Source organism: Drosophila rhopaloa, unplaced genomic scaffold (assembly GCF_018152115.1).
Source record: "Drosophila rhopaloa isolate 14029-0021.01 unplaced genomic scaffold, ASM1815211v1 contig_190, whole genome shotgun sequence".
Taxonomy (NCBI): Eukaryota; Metazoa; Arthropoda; class Insecta; order Diptera; family Drosophilidae; genus Drosophila; species Drosophila rhopaloa.
In genome coordinates, this window is record NW_025335073.1 from 761,249 (window position 1) to 780,114 (window position 18,866).

The 18,866-nt window shown below is 46.5% G+C and overlaps 1 long non-coding RNA gene across 1 annotated transcript; it reads left to right on the plus strand.

The window, feature by feature from the left end:
* The first annotated feature begins 277 nt into the window (after positions 1–277).
* LOC123037641 lies at positions 278–1,070 on the plus strand. Its single transcript, XR_006417590.1, has 4 exons — positions 278–495; positions 558–621; positions 676–955; positions 1,033–1,070. It is a non-coding gene; the product is annotated as an uncharacterized LOC123037641 (long non-coding RNA).
* Positions 1,071–18,866: the final 17,796 nt, after the last annotated feature.

The following is an 18,866-nucleotide window of genomic DNA, read 5'->3' on the forward strand; positions in this document are numbered from 1 at the left end:
AATTGAAGTGACGGGAAATATATGGCGTTTTGGTGGCTATTGGTGACCTAGCCAAGCACGCCAACCCAACCAAGGATGCCCCGGAGGATTCTGCGGAGGCATCACCCATAATCAGCTGGTCCAAGTCACTCCTCGCGACTAGGACAGCTCCATCTCCCCCACAGCGACAACTCACTCGCACATTTTGGTCTTCATGTACATTTAATATCCACAGTAAGTACTAAAGTTAACATAACTTGCTCTCCTAGTAATTAATTCATCTTTCCTTAGCCTTTACGACCAAACTTGGCCACCGTCTACAAATCTACGCGGTCAAAGCGGAAGATTACCTTTCTTTGGCAAAGGCTACAGGCGCCGCGGAAATAATGTTCCACCAGACATGTATTGGTGGAACTCGCAGTGGAACGAGGTGCAAAAAAAAGGGCACACACTAGGTATGTGTCGGGTCACCTAATCCTGAGGAGCTCCTAGGGAAAAGAAGGGACAGGCCAAACGGTAAGTATTACGCGCTGTAAACAATCCCGCCGAAAACTAATAATCGCGACCCTTTTTTACAGGCAACAACGAGGACAAGAATTGAGGTTTTCGGGTCTAAGTCCGGATAAATTTACAGGTCAATAGGTAAGTACATAAATTAAGTAATGTGCACAGTTAAATTAACGTTAATAATTTCAGCCACTTCTGGGCTAGGCGCCGGGCTAACTATGCCCCGACTACAGCGTACTCTGCCGGAGACCAGCAGCAGTAAGGGCCTGGAACACCCCGAGGAGCGGTTGCGAAGGCGAGCCTGATGGCGGTGCCTCTCAACGCCGCGCGCACTGGCAGCCTGACGACCCCAAAGCAGGTGGGTCTTAATAGCCCGGAACGGACTCACCGGTGAATGTCGGATGGCGTTGGCTGCGTCCGAGGAAGGCGAGTAGTGTTTGTCCAGATCTCGTAGCTGGCTCGACCGAAGGTGCGTATTTTCCTGATTTTCCAGATTTAATTTCCTCCAATTTAAAATCACGATTTATTTCCAATTTGATTTTCCAGATTTAATTCCCTCCAATTTAAATCTCCAATTTGAATTTCCATATTTAATTAGTCCAATTTTATATGTCCAATTAAGTCTTCTAATTTGAACTTACAATATAAGTATCCCGGGGCCCTTTGTATTGGGACCCCGGTTGCCCTACGAATAATTATTTATAAATAAAATAAACTATTAAACCTAACACAAATTTCTTTAACACTCACTTTTTATTATATTTCGGCACAAACACTATTTTAACATTTTTGTTCTGTCCGCTGGGACAATATGTCTGCGACTATATAAAAATTTGCCTATCATGCCTATATCTCGCCAAATTCCCTTCGCCTCCCTCGAAATTGGGTCATTGGACATATCAAGGCCATCCTAGCCATACCCAGAGCGAACCGGGCTAGTTTAAATAGCTAGATAGCCAAGACATCAGCAGAAGGGGGCGCCACTCCAGTAGGAGTTGCCACCCTCCTACTTTATCGATAGCCCTACCAAAAAAGAATACCTCCTTCTTAATTCTTCCAGCCGATTCCAACTTGAAATGCAACACCACCCAAGGATTTTGAGGGACGCCTTCGAACCATGGCCACTCGACGAAATCATTGGGAGCATTGGAGATCGGTGTCTGGCGAAATCCGAATGCAGTTCCAAACGGTGACCTACGCGGGGCCCACGCTTAAAGGTAAATACTGCCTTGGTTTTTTTGTTTCGTTCCTTTAATTTATGCTGCCTCTTTTCAGGTTATACCCGGATGTCCTTGGCGTGGTAAACTCCGAGGTGGCATCCTTGCAGGTCTTCCAACTCATAGGCATTGTTACCAACGGCTTTCACCACTCGAGCCTTAAGGAATTTCCTAGCGAACTTAGCGTTGAACGACTTGCCAAAATCACTAAGAACGAAGTTTCGGCGGTATACCTTTTGACCTGGCTTGGCCATGAAGTTTCGAGCCCGTTGGTCATATCGCTTGCGGCTTCGGTCATAGGCTGTCTCCAGATTCTTCCGGACCTTTTCCTGGATCACTCGGAGTTTGTCCGCCGTCTTCATCCCCGCCATCTCGTGGTCACACAAGGACTGTAGCTTCCTCGCTAGCCTATAGTTGGCACCGTTCAGGAACATATGATGTCCGAACACCGTAAAGAAAGGCGCTTCTCCTATCGCCGATTGGATCGCGTTTCGAAGGGCTACCTCAATCTCAGGAAGGTACACGTCCCAGTCTCGATGGTCACCATCTAAAAAGCTCCGGATTGCGGCCAACACGCTTCGATTTTTCGAGTATACCGGAGTCTTTAGATGTGAGATACCGAAACTCTCCATCGCCTCCTGGAAGATCTTCGACGTGAACTGCCGACCATTGTCTGAGTGTATTACCTCCGGGACGCCAAATTTATAAAACACCTCGTGGATGAGGAAATCGACGACGTTCGAGGAGGTAGCTTCCTTTATGGCCTTCAAGAATACGAATTTCGAGAAATGGTCCACCACGATAAAAATCCATGCATGACCCTTCTTTGACCTCGGATATTTCCCCAAGAAGTCGATATACAGCTTCTGGAATGGCTGTTCCGTCTGGACTCTTTCTCCAATACCGACCTGCATCCGGAAATTTGGCGCTTTGGACTCCTTGCAGACATAACATCCACTCACAAACTCGCGGACTTGGAGAACCATGCCTAGCCAGTAGAACTGGCGTCGGAGGATTTCCAGAGTCTTTCCCATTCCGCCATGAGCTGCTGTTGGGTCCGTATGTGCACGCTCAATTAGGCTGTGGGTTAGACTCTGTGGGATCCACAGTTTCCACTCCGAGCCTTCCACCTCGTTGTCCAAATTTGATGAAGAGACTCTCTTGAAGATGAGACCATCCTCGATCTTCAAGTCCGGTAAGTTTTCCAAGTTGTCTTCCACATCTTTCACTAACTCGAGATAACCTTTCCAGCGAACTCGGTGGTTTCGAAACCCAACAAATCCGTCGGATTCACTACGAGCTCCTCCACAGACCGTGAAAGGGTGTCTGCCACGACGTTCTCGCTTCCTTTTCGGTGCTCTATGTTGAAGTGGAACCCTTAAAGCTGCAGCGACCACCTCGCCAAACGTCCCGTCAGATCCTTCATGGACATGAGCCACTTCAAGCTGGCATGATCCGTGATGCAGGTGAATGGCATCCCTTCGACATATGGCCGGAACTTCCGAATGGCCATGAGCGCCGCGAGACACTCTTTTTCGGTCACGGTGTAATTTACCTGATGTTTATTCATCTTGGCCGAGAAGAATGCAATTGGCTGCTCTTGTCCGTCGTCGTCTCGCTGGAAAAGCACCGCCCCGACTCCGACGTGTGACGCATCGCACTGGATAAAGAACCGTCTCTTGAAGTCCGCATGCACCAGGACTGGTGCAGTCGTTAAAGCCATCTTCAAAGCTTCTACCGCAAGCTGAGCCTCTGGACTCAAGGAAAACTTAGAATTTCCAGTTTTCTTCAGCGATTCAGTGAGCGGGGCGGCCAACGTCGCAAAGTTCTTTATGAACCGGCGGTACCATCCAGCAGTCCCAAGGAACCCTCTCACCTCCTTCATCGTCCTAGGCTCTGGCATCCTCCTGATCCCTGCTACTCGTCCCGGATCCATTCGTAGACGACCTCCACCAACGATAAAGCCCAGGTAGGTCAATGATTTGAAGCAAAACTTTGACTTACCCATACCTATCGTTAACCCCGCTGCTTTCAGGCATTCCGCGACTCTCCGAAGGTACTTGAAGTGGGTCTGGATATCTGGAGCCAGTATCAGCAGATCATCGAGGTAGACAAAAACGTTGGAGCGGATCTCAGCTGGGATCACTCGGTCCATACGTCTCACCAACCGCTGCGCCGCGTTGCAAAGTCCGAAGGGCATCACCCGGAACTGGTAGAGAGGCCGACCAGGAACCGTAAATGCCGTCAGTTCCTTGCTCTTCGGGTCCAACTCGATCTGCCAGAATGCGAACTTCAAATCCACGCTGGAAATGTAAAACGTTTGGTCGATTCTGGACAGGATTCCGTCGATACTCGGCAGCGGGTAAGCGTCTTTAACGGTCAGATCGTTCAATTTGCGCGCGTCTAAGCAGAACCGATCTTTCCCAGGTCTCGACACTACCGTCGTCCGGTTGCTCCACGGACTCATGCTCTCCTCGATGACTCCGAGCGCCAGCATCTTGTCCACCTCATCCTCGACTACCTTCTGCTTGGCTGGAGACATGGGATACGGCCGATCCTTGAAGACCTTGGCTCCCTCAATCAGCTCGATCGTGTGCCTTTCCAGATTGGTCGTTCCCAGACCATCCTTCTCAAATGTGAGAAACACCTCCTGGATCTCCGCGAGCTGTCGTGCGTCGGCCTCAGATAACGTCCAGGATTCGGGATCCATTTTCTCCTCGTCGTCATCTTCCTGTTCGGCGTAGTGCTCCATATCCCTAGCGTGGATTTCGTCTGCCTTGACGCTTTCCGGGTCGCTGGGGCCTATCACCGCTGGAGCCAAGCCAAACGCCTGCCACTCCGAAATAGGCTTCCTGCTCCAGGTATGGACATACATAGAACAGGATCCGCTTTATCTGTCCTCTGTACTCCACAGGTAGCTCGACGCGTCCTATCGTCGTGCGGTCCTCTTCAGACGCCGTTCGGACCACGGACAGGTACTTCTGGATTGGTACATCCAACGCCTCGACGAGCTCTCTTCCACCTTTGCCCAGCAGGCTGACACTAGCTCCCGTGTCCAATAAGCCAGTCAGCTGTTGGGTCAGGATCCGGACTTCAGCGAATGGTCGAGGGTCTCCCGTTCCACTGCGCTTCACAGCGGCAACCACTTCTCGCCTCTTCGCTCGTTTCTTACGGAATCGATCCCTGGCCTTCTGGACTTTCCTAGACACCGTTCGCATGCCGGCTAACTGGTGCTCGGAGAAAATTCGGTTCCTGGTCTCCAGGTACCGACGCATCCTTTCCTCATAAGGTAAGTATTTTAAATGGTTCTTATAACTACTCGTACATACTGTAACGACCCTGTTTTGGGAGGCGGTATAGCTCGCCGTGGTCAGGGTTCGTGACAGATATTTATATTTATTCCTCTATAGATCGGTTTACCTCCCTTTCCCCAATAATGACACAGAGACGTGTATTTCAAAGTAATCGTATAATCGTGTAGTTGTGTGTAGATGCGTCGGGACTGCTTGTTCTGTCGATTCGGCGCTTCGGAAGAGCCGAGTGATGGACTGCTTGCTGGCGGCGCTGCGAATGGGCCGAGTGGTGAACTGCTTGCTGTGAGTGTCGGCGCTGCGGATGGGCCGAGTGATGAACTGCCTGCTGCGAGTGTCGGCGCTGCGGATGGGCCGAGTGATGGACTGCTTGCTGCGAATATCGGCGCTGCGGATGGGCCGAGTGATGGACTGCTTGCTGCGAGTATCGGCGCTGCGGATGGGCCGAGTTATGAACTGCTTCGTCGTGCGTACGTCGGGTCGAAGTGTTCTGGGTCGTTGGGAGAGATCTACTTGGTTTCTAGTGGGATTCGGGAATGTAGGGCATCGTTAGTTTCGGTCTGCCGGGCATCATTAGGTTCGAACTGCCGTTTCTACATCCGTTTCGTTTCCGGGTCGGGGGCCGGAAACGTGACTTCTGGGGGAACTCACTGAGGTGGGCCTGTATTACGAAAACCGGGCCGCCTCAGTGATCACGACTGGGTCTGGGCTGATTTCTAGGAAACCACACCGGGACGCCAGTGATCCTGTCCAGGTCGTAGAACCGATTTATAAACCGCGTTCTTACGGATCCACTCCTACTACCAAGACTATCTACCAGAACACTTACCTTGTTGCTGATGTTTCCTCGAAGATCGTCGAAACGCAAGTGACTCATCTGGGGTCTTGCCTCTGCTTATATAGGCCCCGTTGAGTGTGCCCAGAGTGGTCGATGACGAGAATCCCGATCTCGATAACTGGTTATCGGGTCACGAAATATATCGATGGTAGTCGACTATCGGTATATTAGAGTGACCGGCTTAATGTTTTTGGGCGCGCGTTTTGAAAGTGCGCGATTTTGGCGCGTGTTTTGAATGTGGTGTAGCGTAGGGAGAATAAAAGATCATTGTGTGTTGTTTTTGGAATGTTCTTTTATTATTTGTGACGCTGGGTCGTCACAATACTAAACCCTTTTTAAGTCCTATGACATCTACTGCTTCGCGGGACTCTTGTCTGGACGCATCCTTCCCGCTCTCGGATCGCCCAGCCGACCGTTTTCCGCGCAATCCGGACATCTCGGAGACACAGTGTCTGGCCTTCCGCATCGGTAGCAGAACAGGCGCCGTTCTGTTGCCGCGCAGTCACGGAACCTGTGGTCTACGGCTCCGCAATTCCAGCAGCCCGCTCGGAACGGATTCCTGGTCTTCGCTTGTAACGCCTCCACTTGCCACTGAGAATCCTCTGCAGTATCTGGACCAGCTGCCTCGCTAACCCTGGCCTTCTCCGCCGGAGGATAACGCATCGGTTGCGCATAGGCCGCGCGTCCTCGTCGTCCAAAATTGCGCTCCACCTCGCAGCACTCTTCCCGTAACTCGTCCACAATCATCACATCCATTGCGTAAACGAATCTTGCGATACCCTCTCTCAAGCTCTTTTTAATTATTTTTACCATCTGTCGCTCTAACAGTGGTTTTTTTAGGCGAGAAGCTAGCTGCTGCATCGCATGGACATAATCCTCCACGGCTTCTCTCGGCTGCTGTTCCCTCTGCAGAAGCTGATGCATCCGGTCGTGCTCCGTCAGGTGGCCTCGGAACCTGTCCATCAGCGCAGCACGCAGCTGTGGCCATCTCTCCACCCTACAGTGACGCACGTGGACCCAATACCACTCGCGTGCCCGTCCATGCAGCACATGGAAATGGCGGAGCACTTCCTGCCAAGGGCACTGGTACTGCCGCTGCAGGAACTCGAGCCGGAACAGGAAATCTTCCACCGAGTTTCGCTCGTCCTCGCCATCAAATGAAACCCCCCACCGCTCGATGCGAACCTGTTGGCTGCCGCCACCTGGCCCTGTATTGGCATAAAAGCGCGGCTCCTCGCGGAAATCGGAAGCCCTGCGGTCCTCGTAGTGCCAATTTCGAGGCTCGTTGCGTCGCCATCGTTCGCCATCCAGAGGATATCCTGGACTGCTGCTCTCCACCGGAAACGACTCCAAGGGCCTTCTAGGCGGCTTTGGTGGAACTTTTGGTGGCGGTGGACGGGAGCCAATCGTGTCTGCTGATGGTGCAGTCTTCGGAATCGCCCCTTTCTGGACCAAACTTGGAGCCTGTGGTGCCGCCGTGTCCGTCCAACCCGGATGTTGCTGCTGATCGGTATGGTTCCCCTGTGGAAGCTGCGGCCGCTGAGCAGCAGGCCTTAACACCTCGTTCATCAGCTTCATCATTTCCAGGAAGCCACCTCTGATTTCATCCCTTAAGGACTGGCTGACGCCGGACTCCTGAGCCTTTCGATGGGTCTCTGCAGCCTGGGCCAATGCCACGTTTACGGCCGATTTCGCCGCGTTGTCCAGAAACGCCTCCGAGCTCACTTGCTCCAGAACTTGATGTTGCGTGGGATCTGTTCCCATCTGAAGTTCCCTGCGCAGCTCCTGATGAAGACGACCCAGCGGAGTCATTGGCAGTCCCATCGATATCCGTGGCTGTTCGGCCCCGGCAACCTCAACTAAATCGGTGGACCACAATTTCTCCTCTTCCTCGGCCGGAAGAACCTTCGATCGGAGATCGTAATTGGAAGGCATCTTCGTATCGCACAAACAACAAAACAGAAATATACCTATCTCCCTCAGAATTCCTATAACCTACCCTAAACAAATCACCACAAGAAATAAATACTTAAGAAGAATAATAAATATTAAAATAAGGACTAGCAAACAATAAATAAACAGATAAATATATAAACATGTAATAACAGATAATAATTATAGAAACAAAATTTTAAATAAATAAATAAAAATAAAAAAGAACCAGAATCAAAAGAAGTTATTAGTATTGACCAACATGATTTGGAAGAAATAAATAATCTCACTATCCCAGCTATATTAATGTCTGAATTGGACATTTTTGCAACAACTCAATACTTCTGCCAGCAAGATCCCAATTTATTAGAAAAATTCAATAAGATTCCAAAGAATACAGTGTATTGAATCCAAAGAAATTAAACATGGTATTTACATAGCTAGTACCATTGCAACAACAAAAAATGCATTCATAAGACTACTTAATACTAAAAATAAAGATCAAGTAGTCAGTACAAGTAACTTGGCATATGAAACACTTTCCAACTACGAAGTAGTCAAAATCAATACTGAAAATAGAGAAAAGTCTTTATTATCTCAACTATCAAAGAACTTTCCTTCACAATTTAAGTCACAGCTCTCAAGCTTATGCACCAAATACAGTGATATATTCGGATTGGAAACGGAACCAATTTTTTTTTTATTAAAGCTTGGTTTTATTTATTGGATCTTCTCTTTATGAGTCTAACAATAAGGTTGCAAATCTTAAAATAAAACATTATCTAACAGTTTAATTTTTACTGAATAGAGAAAGACGAGAAATGCTGGAAACTCGCGTGAGGGCTCTCGCGAGATGATTTGGATGTACTGATAGCCTGTTGTAGTACTTTGTTGTGATTTGTGCTATCTCTTCTCTGACAAGTGATATGTGAAGGTCCCTGTAATTGTTTACATTCCGAACGTACCACAGTGCCACGCTGATGGTTCTGAGAATTTTTGATTGAGTTCTTTGCATTATATCCACACTGCTGTTACTGGCATTCCCCCACAACTAAGATCCGTACATCCAGATTGGTTTCAAAACGGTGTTGTATAAAAGTACCTTGTAGTCCAGGCTAAGGGGCGAGCGGCTATTGATAAGCCAGTGGAGGCTGTTGACTTTGAGCTTTAAATGTGTTCTTTTGGCTTCAATGTGGCTGCGCCAAGTAAGACGTCTATCGAGGTGTACGCCAAGATATGTTACTTCATTTGCTATCGGAACCACTGTTTTGTTTAGAGTAAGTGGAGGGCAGTCTTGCCTGTTAAGTGTGAACGTTACGTGTTTGCATTTTTGTTCGTTAAGCCTAGTATCCACATCGACAAACGATTACGCTAGCGTAAAAACTTTAATCTTTCCAGTGTGACCAAAAGTTTGAGAGTTCATCAGATTTAAGCGTGCTACGGTCGTACTGTCAATCAGCTGGGTTTGTTGACAAGCAGTTAAAATTCAAATATCGTATTTTCGGGAAAGAGCCTTTAAAAGATATTATCAAATACCTTGGCAAGACAAGTCTGCCGCTGTACAAAGAAATTAAAAAACAATACAATTTAAATTTAACAGTTCTTTTTTTTTAATTTACTGATAATTATTTGCTAATTTAAAGTTCATAGCTGCACTTTTATTGTGTTTTTTCGTACATTCTGGACCTAAAAAACATTTTGCTCTGACAAGAGGCACCCCAGACAGTATTAATGTTATTTTGTCCTCACATGTAAACACCTGCAATCGACTTTTGTGAGTTTTTTGAGTTTTTCCCTCCATTTCTTATAATGTTCAGTGAGAAGCGCAAGCGACGTGAAAAAAAGGCCCGACGAAAAGTGAACGCCAGCTGTTTGCCTCTCGCTCTCTCTCATGACTGGCGTACGGTTTACGTCGAAGTGGATACTAGGCTTTAACTTTGATTCGCCAGTCGGATAGCCATTTCTCCACTGCCACTAGGTGTTTAGCAAGTTGCGCCGTAGCTTGCTTGGGGCATCTCGAGCGGCTTAGGATCGCTGTGTCATCAGCAAAAGTGGATGTTGCATGCTCGTTGGGATGTCCGCAGTGTAGGTAAGGTAATGTGTTGGTCCTAACACGCTGCCTTGAGGAACTCCGGCTCTGATGATGTAATCATCGGACATGGCAGCATTATATCTTACTGAGAATTTCCTGTTGTAAAGGTATGACTTTAGAAGTTTGTGAGTGTTGGTTGGGAGCATTTCTGTTATTTTGTGCATTAAACCTTCTAACCATACTCTGTCGAAAGCTTGTGATACGTCCAGAAATATCGCAGTCCAGTACTCCCTTTGTTCGAATGCATTTCGGATTTCTGAAGTTATGCGGTTGACTTGCTCGATGGTTCCATGTTTTTCGCGAAAACCGAATTGATGAGTCGGGATTTTGTTGTGTGTTCTGAGATTTGGGGTAATATGTGCCAAGAGACATTTTTCGAAGAGTTTTGATAGACACGTTAGTAAACTAATTGGTCTATATGATGAAGCAATTGTGCGGTCTTTGCCAGGTTTTGGTATCATTATGATGATCGACTTTTTCCATCTCTCTGGGAAGTGTCCATGTCTCGTTATTGCATTGAAGAGTTGGCAAATAGCTCGAACTGCATAGAGAGGAAGTTCAATAATCATTTTTGGTGATATTAGGTCGCATCCTGGAGATTTTTTTGGGTTGAGTTGTTCATATGATTTTGAGTAACTCATGTGGTCTAAATACAATTGGTTCAAACGTAGATGTGTAGATGCAGATTCTAATGGTGCACTGAGTTATGAGTGTGCTCTCCAAAGTGGGAACTTGGAGCTCATTGGGGATAACTGCTCTATGTAATGCTTTTGGGACCTTTCTTCTTCATGACGTAATGCAGCTGAGAGCCTCCGTGTAGCATCTTTTAACCTTTGTTTTGCAGATGGTGATCTGTTGGATTGCCAGTCTCGCCGTGAGCGTCGCTTTGCTAGAACAAGCTGTTCTATTTCAACGTTCGTGTATCTATGATTGTACGATGTGTTTTGCGTTTGTGGAGTTGACATGCGAGCTGCTGCGACCAAGACGGATTCAAGAGTGTTGGTGGATAAGTTTATATCAGCTTCGTCATTCAAACGTGGATTCAACTCAATATACGAACTTACATATTTTTTTACTTAAGCCAATTGGTTTTATTCGTTGTTAGTCTGAATGGCTTATCTACCGCAACTGGATGTAGATTTAGTTGAAGGAGTACAGGCGAGTGATCAGACGATAGGTCTGATAAGGAGTTGGCGCTTATCAGGTTGCGTGGAATGTTTTTTGTGACTGCAAAATCTATCAAGTCTGGCAGTTTTCTGGGATCTGTTGGCCAATATGTAGGTGTCCCAGGTGACACACAGTCTAGCTTGTTGCTTGCTTTTATTATTGCATTGTACAACTGCCTTCCCTTTGGAGTCACAAGTCGAGATCCCCAGTGCGTATGCTTGGCATTAAAGTCTCCTGCTACTATAAATTGTTCGCTCAGAGAGTTGAAATAGTCCATGAATTGGGATTCGGATATTGTAAACCGAGGAGGACAGTATAGGGCGGCAAGCTTTAAAGAACGGTAATCCATCTGTACATCTATAGATGTAGCTTGCATGTAGTTAGTGGCGAAGCTATTGTGGAAGCAGTGCTTAATGCGATTTCTAATCAGAATCCCAGTGCCTCCGTGTGCTTTCCCGTCTGGGTGATTCGTGTTATAGAAGTAGTCTCGAATTTGGAAATTGTATTTATTTGTAAGATGAGTTTCTGCGAGTAGCATTACATCGATATGGTTATTATTAAGGAATTGAGTTAACTCGAGTTTGCGCTGTGAGACGCGTTCCACAGTGATATAATGAGTGGAGCCATTGATTACTTAGTCTGTTTTTGAGCAACAAGCAGCTCAATCAAAACGTTCTGGTTTCGCATAAGATCTTGCATACTTGTCTGCATGAATGACATGAAATCCATCATACTTTGTTGAAGATTACATATCATTGTTTCAATTTTGTTCGTAGACTGTTCTCCTGGTTGATGAGGTGAAACTGATGATCGTGGCTTGGTGGGAGCGGTACATACAAACTAATATACCCACTCACATATACCCTAATATATCCGCCTGAGGACAGGCTCTTTTCTAATGGATGGGGAAGTAACATACCCACACCCAAATATCTACCACATAAAGTAACATACACACACCCACATATCTACCACATAAACATATTTACATTACGCATTTGTCACACCCAAAATCATCGGCTCCCAAGAGTCGCCAATTAATATAAACATCCTCTTGAGTTATAAACAAATGAAAGAACCCCAAATTGTCGTGGGAGCCGACTGACCAATTTATGTCAACATCCTCTTGCATTATAAACAAATGTCCCCAAACTCCAAAAAGCTTTTATCCCCCAATACTGTAAAATTGCAGACGCAGCTCAAACCTAGATCGCTCTCTTGCTCAGTGCTCTCATTTTGGACACTCTCAATTTATCAATAAAGTTCTTTCTCCCAATCGAAGGTTTGATAAGCGCCAGCTTAGTTTTTGAGTTTTAAGTTGTATCTTGTAAGGAGCAGACCTATCTCTCCCAGTTCGCGTTTACACTATTTTGATAAATAAAAATTATATTTTTTTCAAAGTGCTAAATCCCGAATTTGTTATTATATATGCATATTCAAGTATATTAACGATGCAAAATATAATAAAATGTTATTAAATAGATAACGACAGAGAAATTAAATAAAATAAAGAAAATTTAAAACAATATTTATATATGTATATTCAAGTATGGATACACAAAGAGCCATAAGCAAAACATATGAAAGAGACCCATACTTCAGTAGAAGAGTTCAGCAGTTGTATCTACAACCCCTGTTAGTGTATACGAGTTAGAAAACCTTTATATAGACACATTTAACTGTCATGCCTCACCATTGTTTCACTGCACTGGAACCCAAAAAGGAATAGTATTGACAACCATTCCGGGTGTGCAAGTTAGATCTAGCATAGAGGAACACCCAATCGTAGGTAGAGCAATTGTTATGATGGTATCTAAGAAATAATTCATATCCATAATATAATGGAACACAAAGAAATATTAGTTAAATGCTTTAATGCAGCACGAATATTAATATATGAACACAGAGATAAGTTTAATCAAGATCATTGGTCTCAAGTATCAAAGTTTTTAGTCAGACTAAGATCCAACTTAACAACTATTAGAGAAAAGTTCAAGCTCGATATATCAATACCTAATATTCTTAATACTTCAGTAATAATTAAAACTGGTGAAGAACCAGAATCAAAAGAAGTTATTAGTATTGACCAACAGGATTTGGAAGAAATAAATAATCTCACTATCCCAGCTAATATTAATGGACAATTTTGCAGATTCAGACACTAGCCCGAGCATAGATGAAGAAAAATTTATTACAATGGCACAGTCAAAAAATGATTTTATCAACACTGCATTTAAGCTTATACCAGTATTTGATGGTAAAGCAGAAAGCAAGTTTTCTCGATGCATTGGAAATTACAGAATCAATAAGAGGCGAACACGAACAATTAGCTATTTCGATTATTCTACACAGTCTGCAGTTAAGGCAATGACAAGGAATTGCGCAATTGATAAGGTAAAACATATCATGCAGGCTGGCACCTTCAACACAATGAATGATGCCATATCAAAGTTCGTAAATAGTTGCACGGAAGCAACTGGACAACCAAATACGGTCCTATATTATAAAAATTATCCACAGCGTGGTGGAAACCGTGGACGTGGAAATTTCAGAGGAAACTTTCGTGGTCGTTATAATAATTACAACAACTACAACAGTTCCAATTATAATAATAATGAGAGAGATCAATACAGAGGAAACACTCGAGGACGTGGTAACTCAAATCGAGGCCACAATAACAATAAGAACAATAACAATGTGAGAGTAGCCCAAAATACATCGGAAAACTCTCAAGACCCTTTAAGTACCCAACGGTAGATAATGTAATGGTTCATGCAATTAACCTCAGTCAGAATATATTTGTTACTTTCACTAACGTATCCACACTTGGTCTGAGGAACTTGTGAGATGGTTCTGAAGCCGCCTAGCTGGGGCGACCGAGCGGGTCGCAGGTTGCGGATAGCGGACGACCTCACTCGAGGCCAACTGCGAATAAGCTGGCGGTGGAAATCAAACACGGAATCGTGGACGGAAACCCCAGCAAATAAGCAGTCCCGGACAACCAGCGGGTATCTTGCAACGAGGCAGTACCGACGATGCGATTTGTTCAGCCGCATCTAAACAGTTGCTTTACACAAACCCAATATCCCCCACACACCACCTACCCACTTCCTCTCCCAAAAAACATCTCACTCCGGGCCGGACTACGGTGTAATCCGGACCGTGCCAAGAGTCAGCCTGGCTGGGGGCCCGGATCAACAACTAGCCCAGTCTCAAACGGTGGGCTCAGGGAGATGGCGACCCCCTGTTCTACCTACCGCCTTACCCGGGTAACGCGGATCTCTGCCCGGGCGGACCTTTCCCCTTCTCCGCAGCTCGTGGGACCAATTATGGAAACAACACACAAAAACACAAACAAAAAAACGGAGACGGGAACTCCACAAAAACCCGGAGTTGCAAAGACGAACGATGGTTCCACTGCAAGTACCAGTAGGGCTCAGAAAGGGCCCCATCCCAAACTAGGGATGACGGGGGACAGAAAGACTGTCGCTAACGCCTCTGCTATGTGCGCATCTGCGCCAAAACCAGTGGTAGGCGCAGCAAAGTCGATCGGGTCACCCGCTGGTGCAAAGAAGAATTTTACTTACGCAGAGAGACGGACTGCCGCCCAAACCCTGCGCTCACATGCCAGAAGCACTGTCACCACGCCTTCGCCCGAATGGCTAAAGAAGGTAGAGTGGGCAAGGACGGTGTTTCCCAACTATGGGCAAGAGAAGCCCCAACAAGAAGGTGCTCAGGCGAAGAGGCAACGCTCCATAGAGCTGCCCGGCCCGTCGGCGAAGAGATCGAGGATCCAGCCGTCGGTCTCCTTTGCCGAGATCACCAAAGATCGGGTCCTACTTGGACTCATTGACAGGGGAAATCCGGAGAGCAGGATCCCCAGAAACAAATGGAAGGCGGTTGAGTCCAAGCTGTCACTCATTTGCCTGCGTATGGTACGCGAGAAGCCCGGTTCAGCGCCTTGCTGTATGGACGCGGGCTGGTACCAGGGCAGTGTAAAAGTGGTGGCCTGCGATAATCAGCGATCAGCTGACCTATACAAACAGGCGGTAGCTCAGCTCGGAGCAGTCTACGAAGGGGCGAACATAGTCGCACTAGATTGGTGTGACGTCCCCAGTAGACCGCGAGCCAGAATTTGGCTCCCAGCAGCAATTGCATCACCGGAGGACATCCTCTTTATGTTGCAAGAATGCAACCCACATCTCCCCACAAAAGACTGGAAAGTCGTTAAGGTGGAGGAGCACGAAGGAGACGTAAACCAAGCGATTGTGGTACTGAACAAGGAGTCTATCGCTCCCATAGAGGCTGCTCGGGGAACGCTTAACTATGGGTTCAGTGCCATACACATTAAAATCTATAAAGGGGACTCTAATTCCTCTGGAAGTCCTGCCGGCAACCCAGCCGAGCAGGTGCTTGCGGAGGAAGTGGAGGCCCCTGGTGTGCCGGAGGACGGCTATTCAACCGACTCGTCGCTAAGCAGAGAGATGCGAGCGATGGGACCGGCAATCGACGAAGTGGACCTGAGCGATTCGGAGGCCGACGTTACTGTGGTGGAGGTTGCAGCTGGGGATGTCGCTAAGACTCCTGCAGATCAACCTACATCACAGTAAAGCAGCGTCCGCTGCTCTTTTGCTTCGCCTGGCCAAAGGCGAAGCCGACGTGGTCTTAGTTCAGGAACCCTGGGTAGCAGGAGGCAGGGTTGCTGGACTGGGAACAAAAGACTACAAGCTTATGCTTGACCCCAAACAAGGTAAAATTCGAACCTGCATTTTAGCCAAACGGCATCTTAGTACATTTCTGCTTCACAAATACAGCAACGGAGACAACACAGCAATAAGCCTGGAGCTGCAAAGCGGCTCTTTTAGGATGCTATCGGCCTACATGGCTTCCGAAAAGGTAGACCCCCCAGACGCGCTAGTCAGAGGACTGGTACAGGAATGTGAAGAGCTTAAGAAAGGTTTGGTGATAGGATGCGACGCAAATGCCCACCATACTCAGTGGGGCTGCCCTATCAACAACGACAGAGGTGAGTCTTTATTCGACTATTCTTAAATCGAATTTATTTCTTTGCAATAGGGGCAATACCCCTACTTTTATAACAAAAACGTGCCAAACGATCATAGATCTAACCCTGGCATCAGATTCACTCATAAACACAGTCACAAACTGGGCTGTCTCCAATGAGCACTCATTTTCAGATCATAGGTTTATAGAGACAACTTTGTCCCTAATATCACCTGTGCCGGTCAGCTTTGCCAACCCCAGGCGGGCAAACTGGAATAAATACAAAGAAATTCTATCGAACTTCCTCCCCAGGAAGCCACCAGAAAGCACTCCTTGCACTCAGGAGCTAGATAATATAGTAAACAAATTCACAGAAGCATGCAACGCGGCATTCTCAGCTGCATGCCCGTTAGGGAAACCAAGGGGAAGGAAAAAACCTCCTTGGTGGACCCAGCAATTATCAATCCTCAGAGCCAAATGCAGAAACTTGTTCAACAGAGCGAAAGCTGCAAATGAGGACATAAACTGGCAAAGCTACAAAAAGGAACTAGCCACATACAAAAAGGCCATTAGAAAAGAGAAGAGAACTGCGTGGCAGAACTTCTGCTCGGACATTGAAAAGACAACTGATGCCGCAAGGCTCAGAAAAATACTTTCTAAGACAGCCGTATCCCTAGGCTATCTCCAAAAGGCTGACGGATCATGGTCGGATTCTAGTGAAGAATCCCTAAACCTACTCCTAGACGCTCACTTCCCAGGGAGCCTACAATCAGGACATCATAGTTTTAAGCCATACAAATCGCCGGGACCGGATAATATAACACCGGCACATATTCAACAAGCAGGAGAACTAGCTATAAACTGGCTGAGAAAAATATTCCAGACCATTCTTGCAGTAGGTGAACTACCTACAGCATGGCGGGAAACGAAAGTCGTTTTCATCCCTAAAGCAGGGAAAGCCACCCATACTACAGCGAAGGATTTCAGACCGATAAGTCTGACATCATTCCTGCTAAAAATCTTAGAAAGACTGTTAGGTCTACATATTAGAGACATCATTGACCCGACGCAGATATCAGAGGCGCAACACGCATACACCAAAGGTAAGTCGACCAAATCGGCGCTACACTTGGTAGTAAGCAACATCGAGAAATCACTCAGTATACAAGAATACACCTTGATCGCCTTCCTTGACATAGAAGGAGCGTTCAACAACGTGCTCCCCACGGCAATAACAGAATCCCTCACTGAACTAGGGGCTGATCCACAAATTGCTGATAAGCAGATTGGTCACGGTCACACTAGGGACCTCGACCCAGACTAGATTAGTGAACAGAGGCACTCCGCAAGGAGGTGTACTATCACCCCTTTTATGGAATATCGCGGTAAATAAACTACTGCGGATTCTTGAAGGAGGAGGCTGTAAAATAGTGGCATACGCAGACGATGTCGCTATCATCTTTAATGGTAGATACCCACAAACGTTATGCGATCTTATGACCGCAAAACTAAAAACACTATCGGAATGGACTACAAAGAACGGACTTGGGGTAAATCCCTCAAAAACGGAACTAGTCCTTTTTACAAATAGATACAAAATCCCTAAACTTAACCCACCCACTTTAAACAACTGTAATCTCTCTTTTAGTGAGCACGCAAGATACTTGGGGTTAGTATTAGATAAGCGTCTTAAATGGGGACTAAACAACCAAGAGAGAACCAAGAAAGCGACCATTGCACTTTACTCTTGTAAAAAAGCAATTGGGCTAAGATGGGGTATGTCTCCTAAAATAGTCAATTGGATATACATAGCGGTAGTCAAGCCAATCCTACTATATGGAGTGGCTCTGTGGTGGACCGCTTTACACAAACAATGAATCTTAACTCCACTTAACAAAGTACAGCGCATGGCGGCCCTGTGTATGAGTGGAGCCCTTCGAACTACCCCAAACGAAGCGCTGAATGCGATCTTGAACCTCCAGAGCCTGGACTTAGCAGGAATGGAAAGGGCGAAATCGGCAGCCATTCGACTAAGGGATACAGGGCAATGGAAAGCCCAACTGTATGGTCACGCTAAGATTCTTCAGCATGACAAATTGATCCCGCCAAAAACGGATCTATGTAAAACCCGTGAATACAATCACACGCCCTTCGAAGCTCTGATCCCAGGCAGGGAAGTTTGGGATCGTGGCCGACCGGGCTCAATAGACGCAATCTGTCTATATACAGACGGCTCCAAACTAGAGATCAGGCGGTCTTTCAGACTTCCTGACCACTGCAGTGTCTTCCAAGCGGAAGTGTACGCTATAATGGAAGCACTTGTCTGTTTAAGGGAGTTAAACACCCAGAACAGACACATAAACATATATAGTGATAGCCAAGCGGCTATTAAATCAATCTACTCGACAAACACAAACTCCCGAACAATAGCAGACTGTCGCAAATCTCTCCACGAGATGGCTAATCAGTTTACTGTCAGCCTTATATGGGTTCCGGGTCACCGGGATATCGTAGGCAACTGTATAGCAGACGAGCTAGCCAGGCAAGGCACCACCATACCTCTCCTTCCAGGAAAGGAGAATGTCGGCATGCCGATGGCTACTTGTAAGCTAATTATTAAAAACCACTTCAGCAAATTAGCCAACACTTATTCGCAAAACACACCGCAATGCCGAATCTCTCACCAGACATGGCCTGTAATAAACAATAAGAAAACATCAGAACTACTCAATTTCAGCCGCACTGAGTGCAGCATGCTAATTCGAGTACTCACAGGCCACTGGCTCGTTGGCGCACACGCCGGCAGGCTAAAAGCCCCA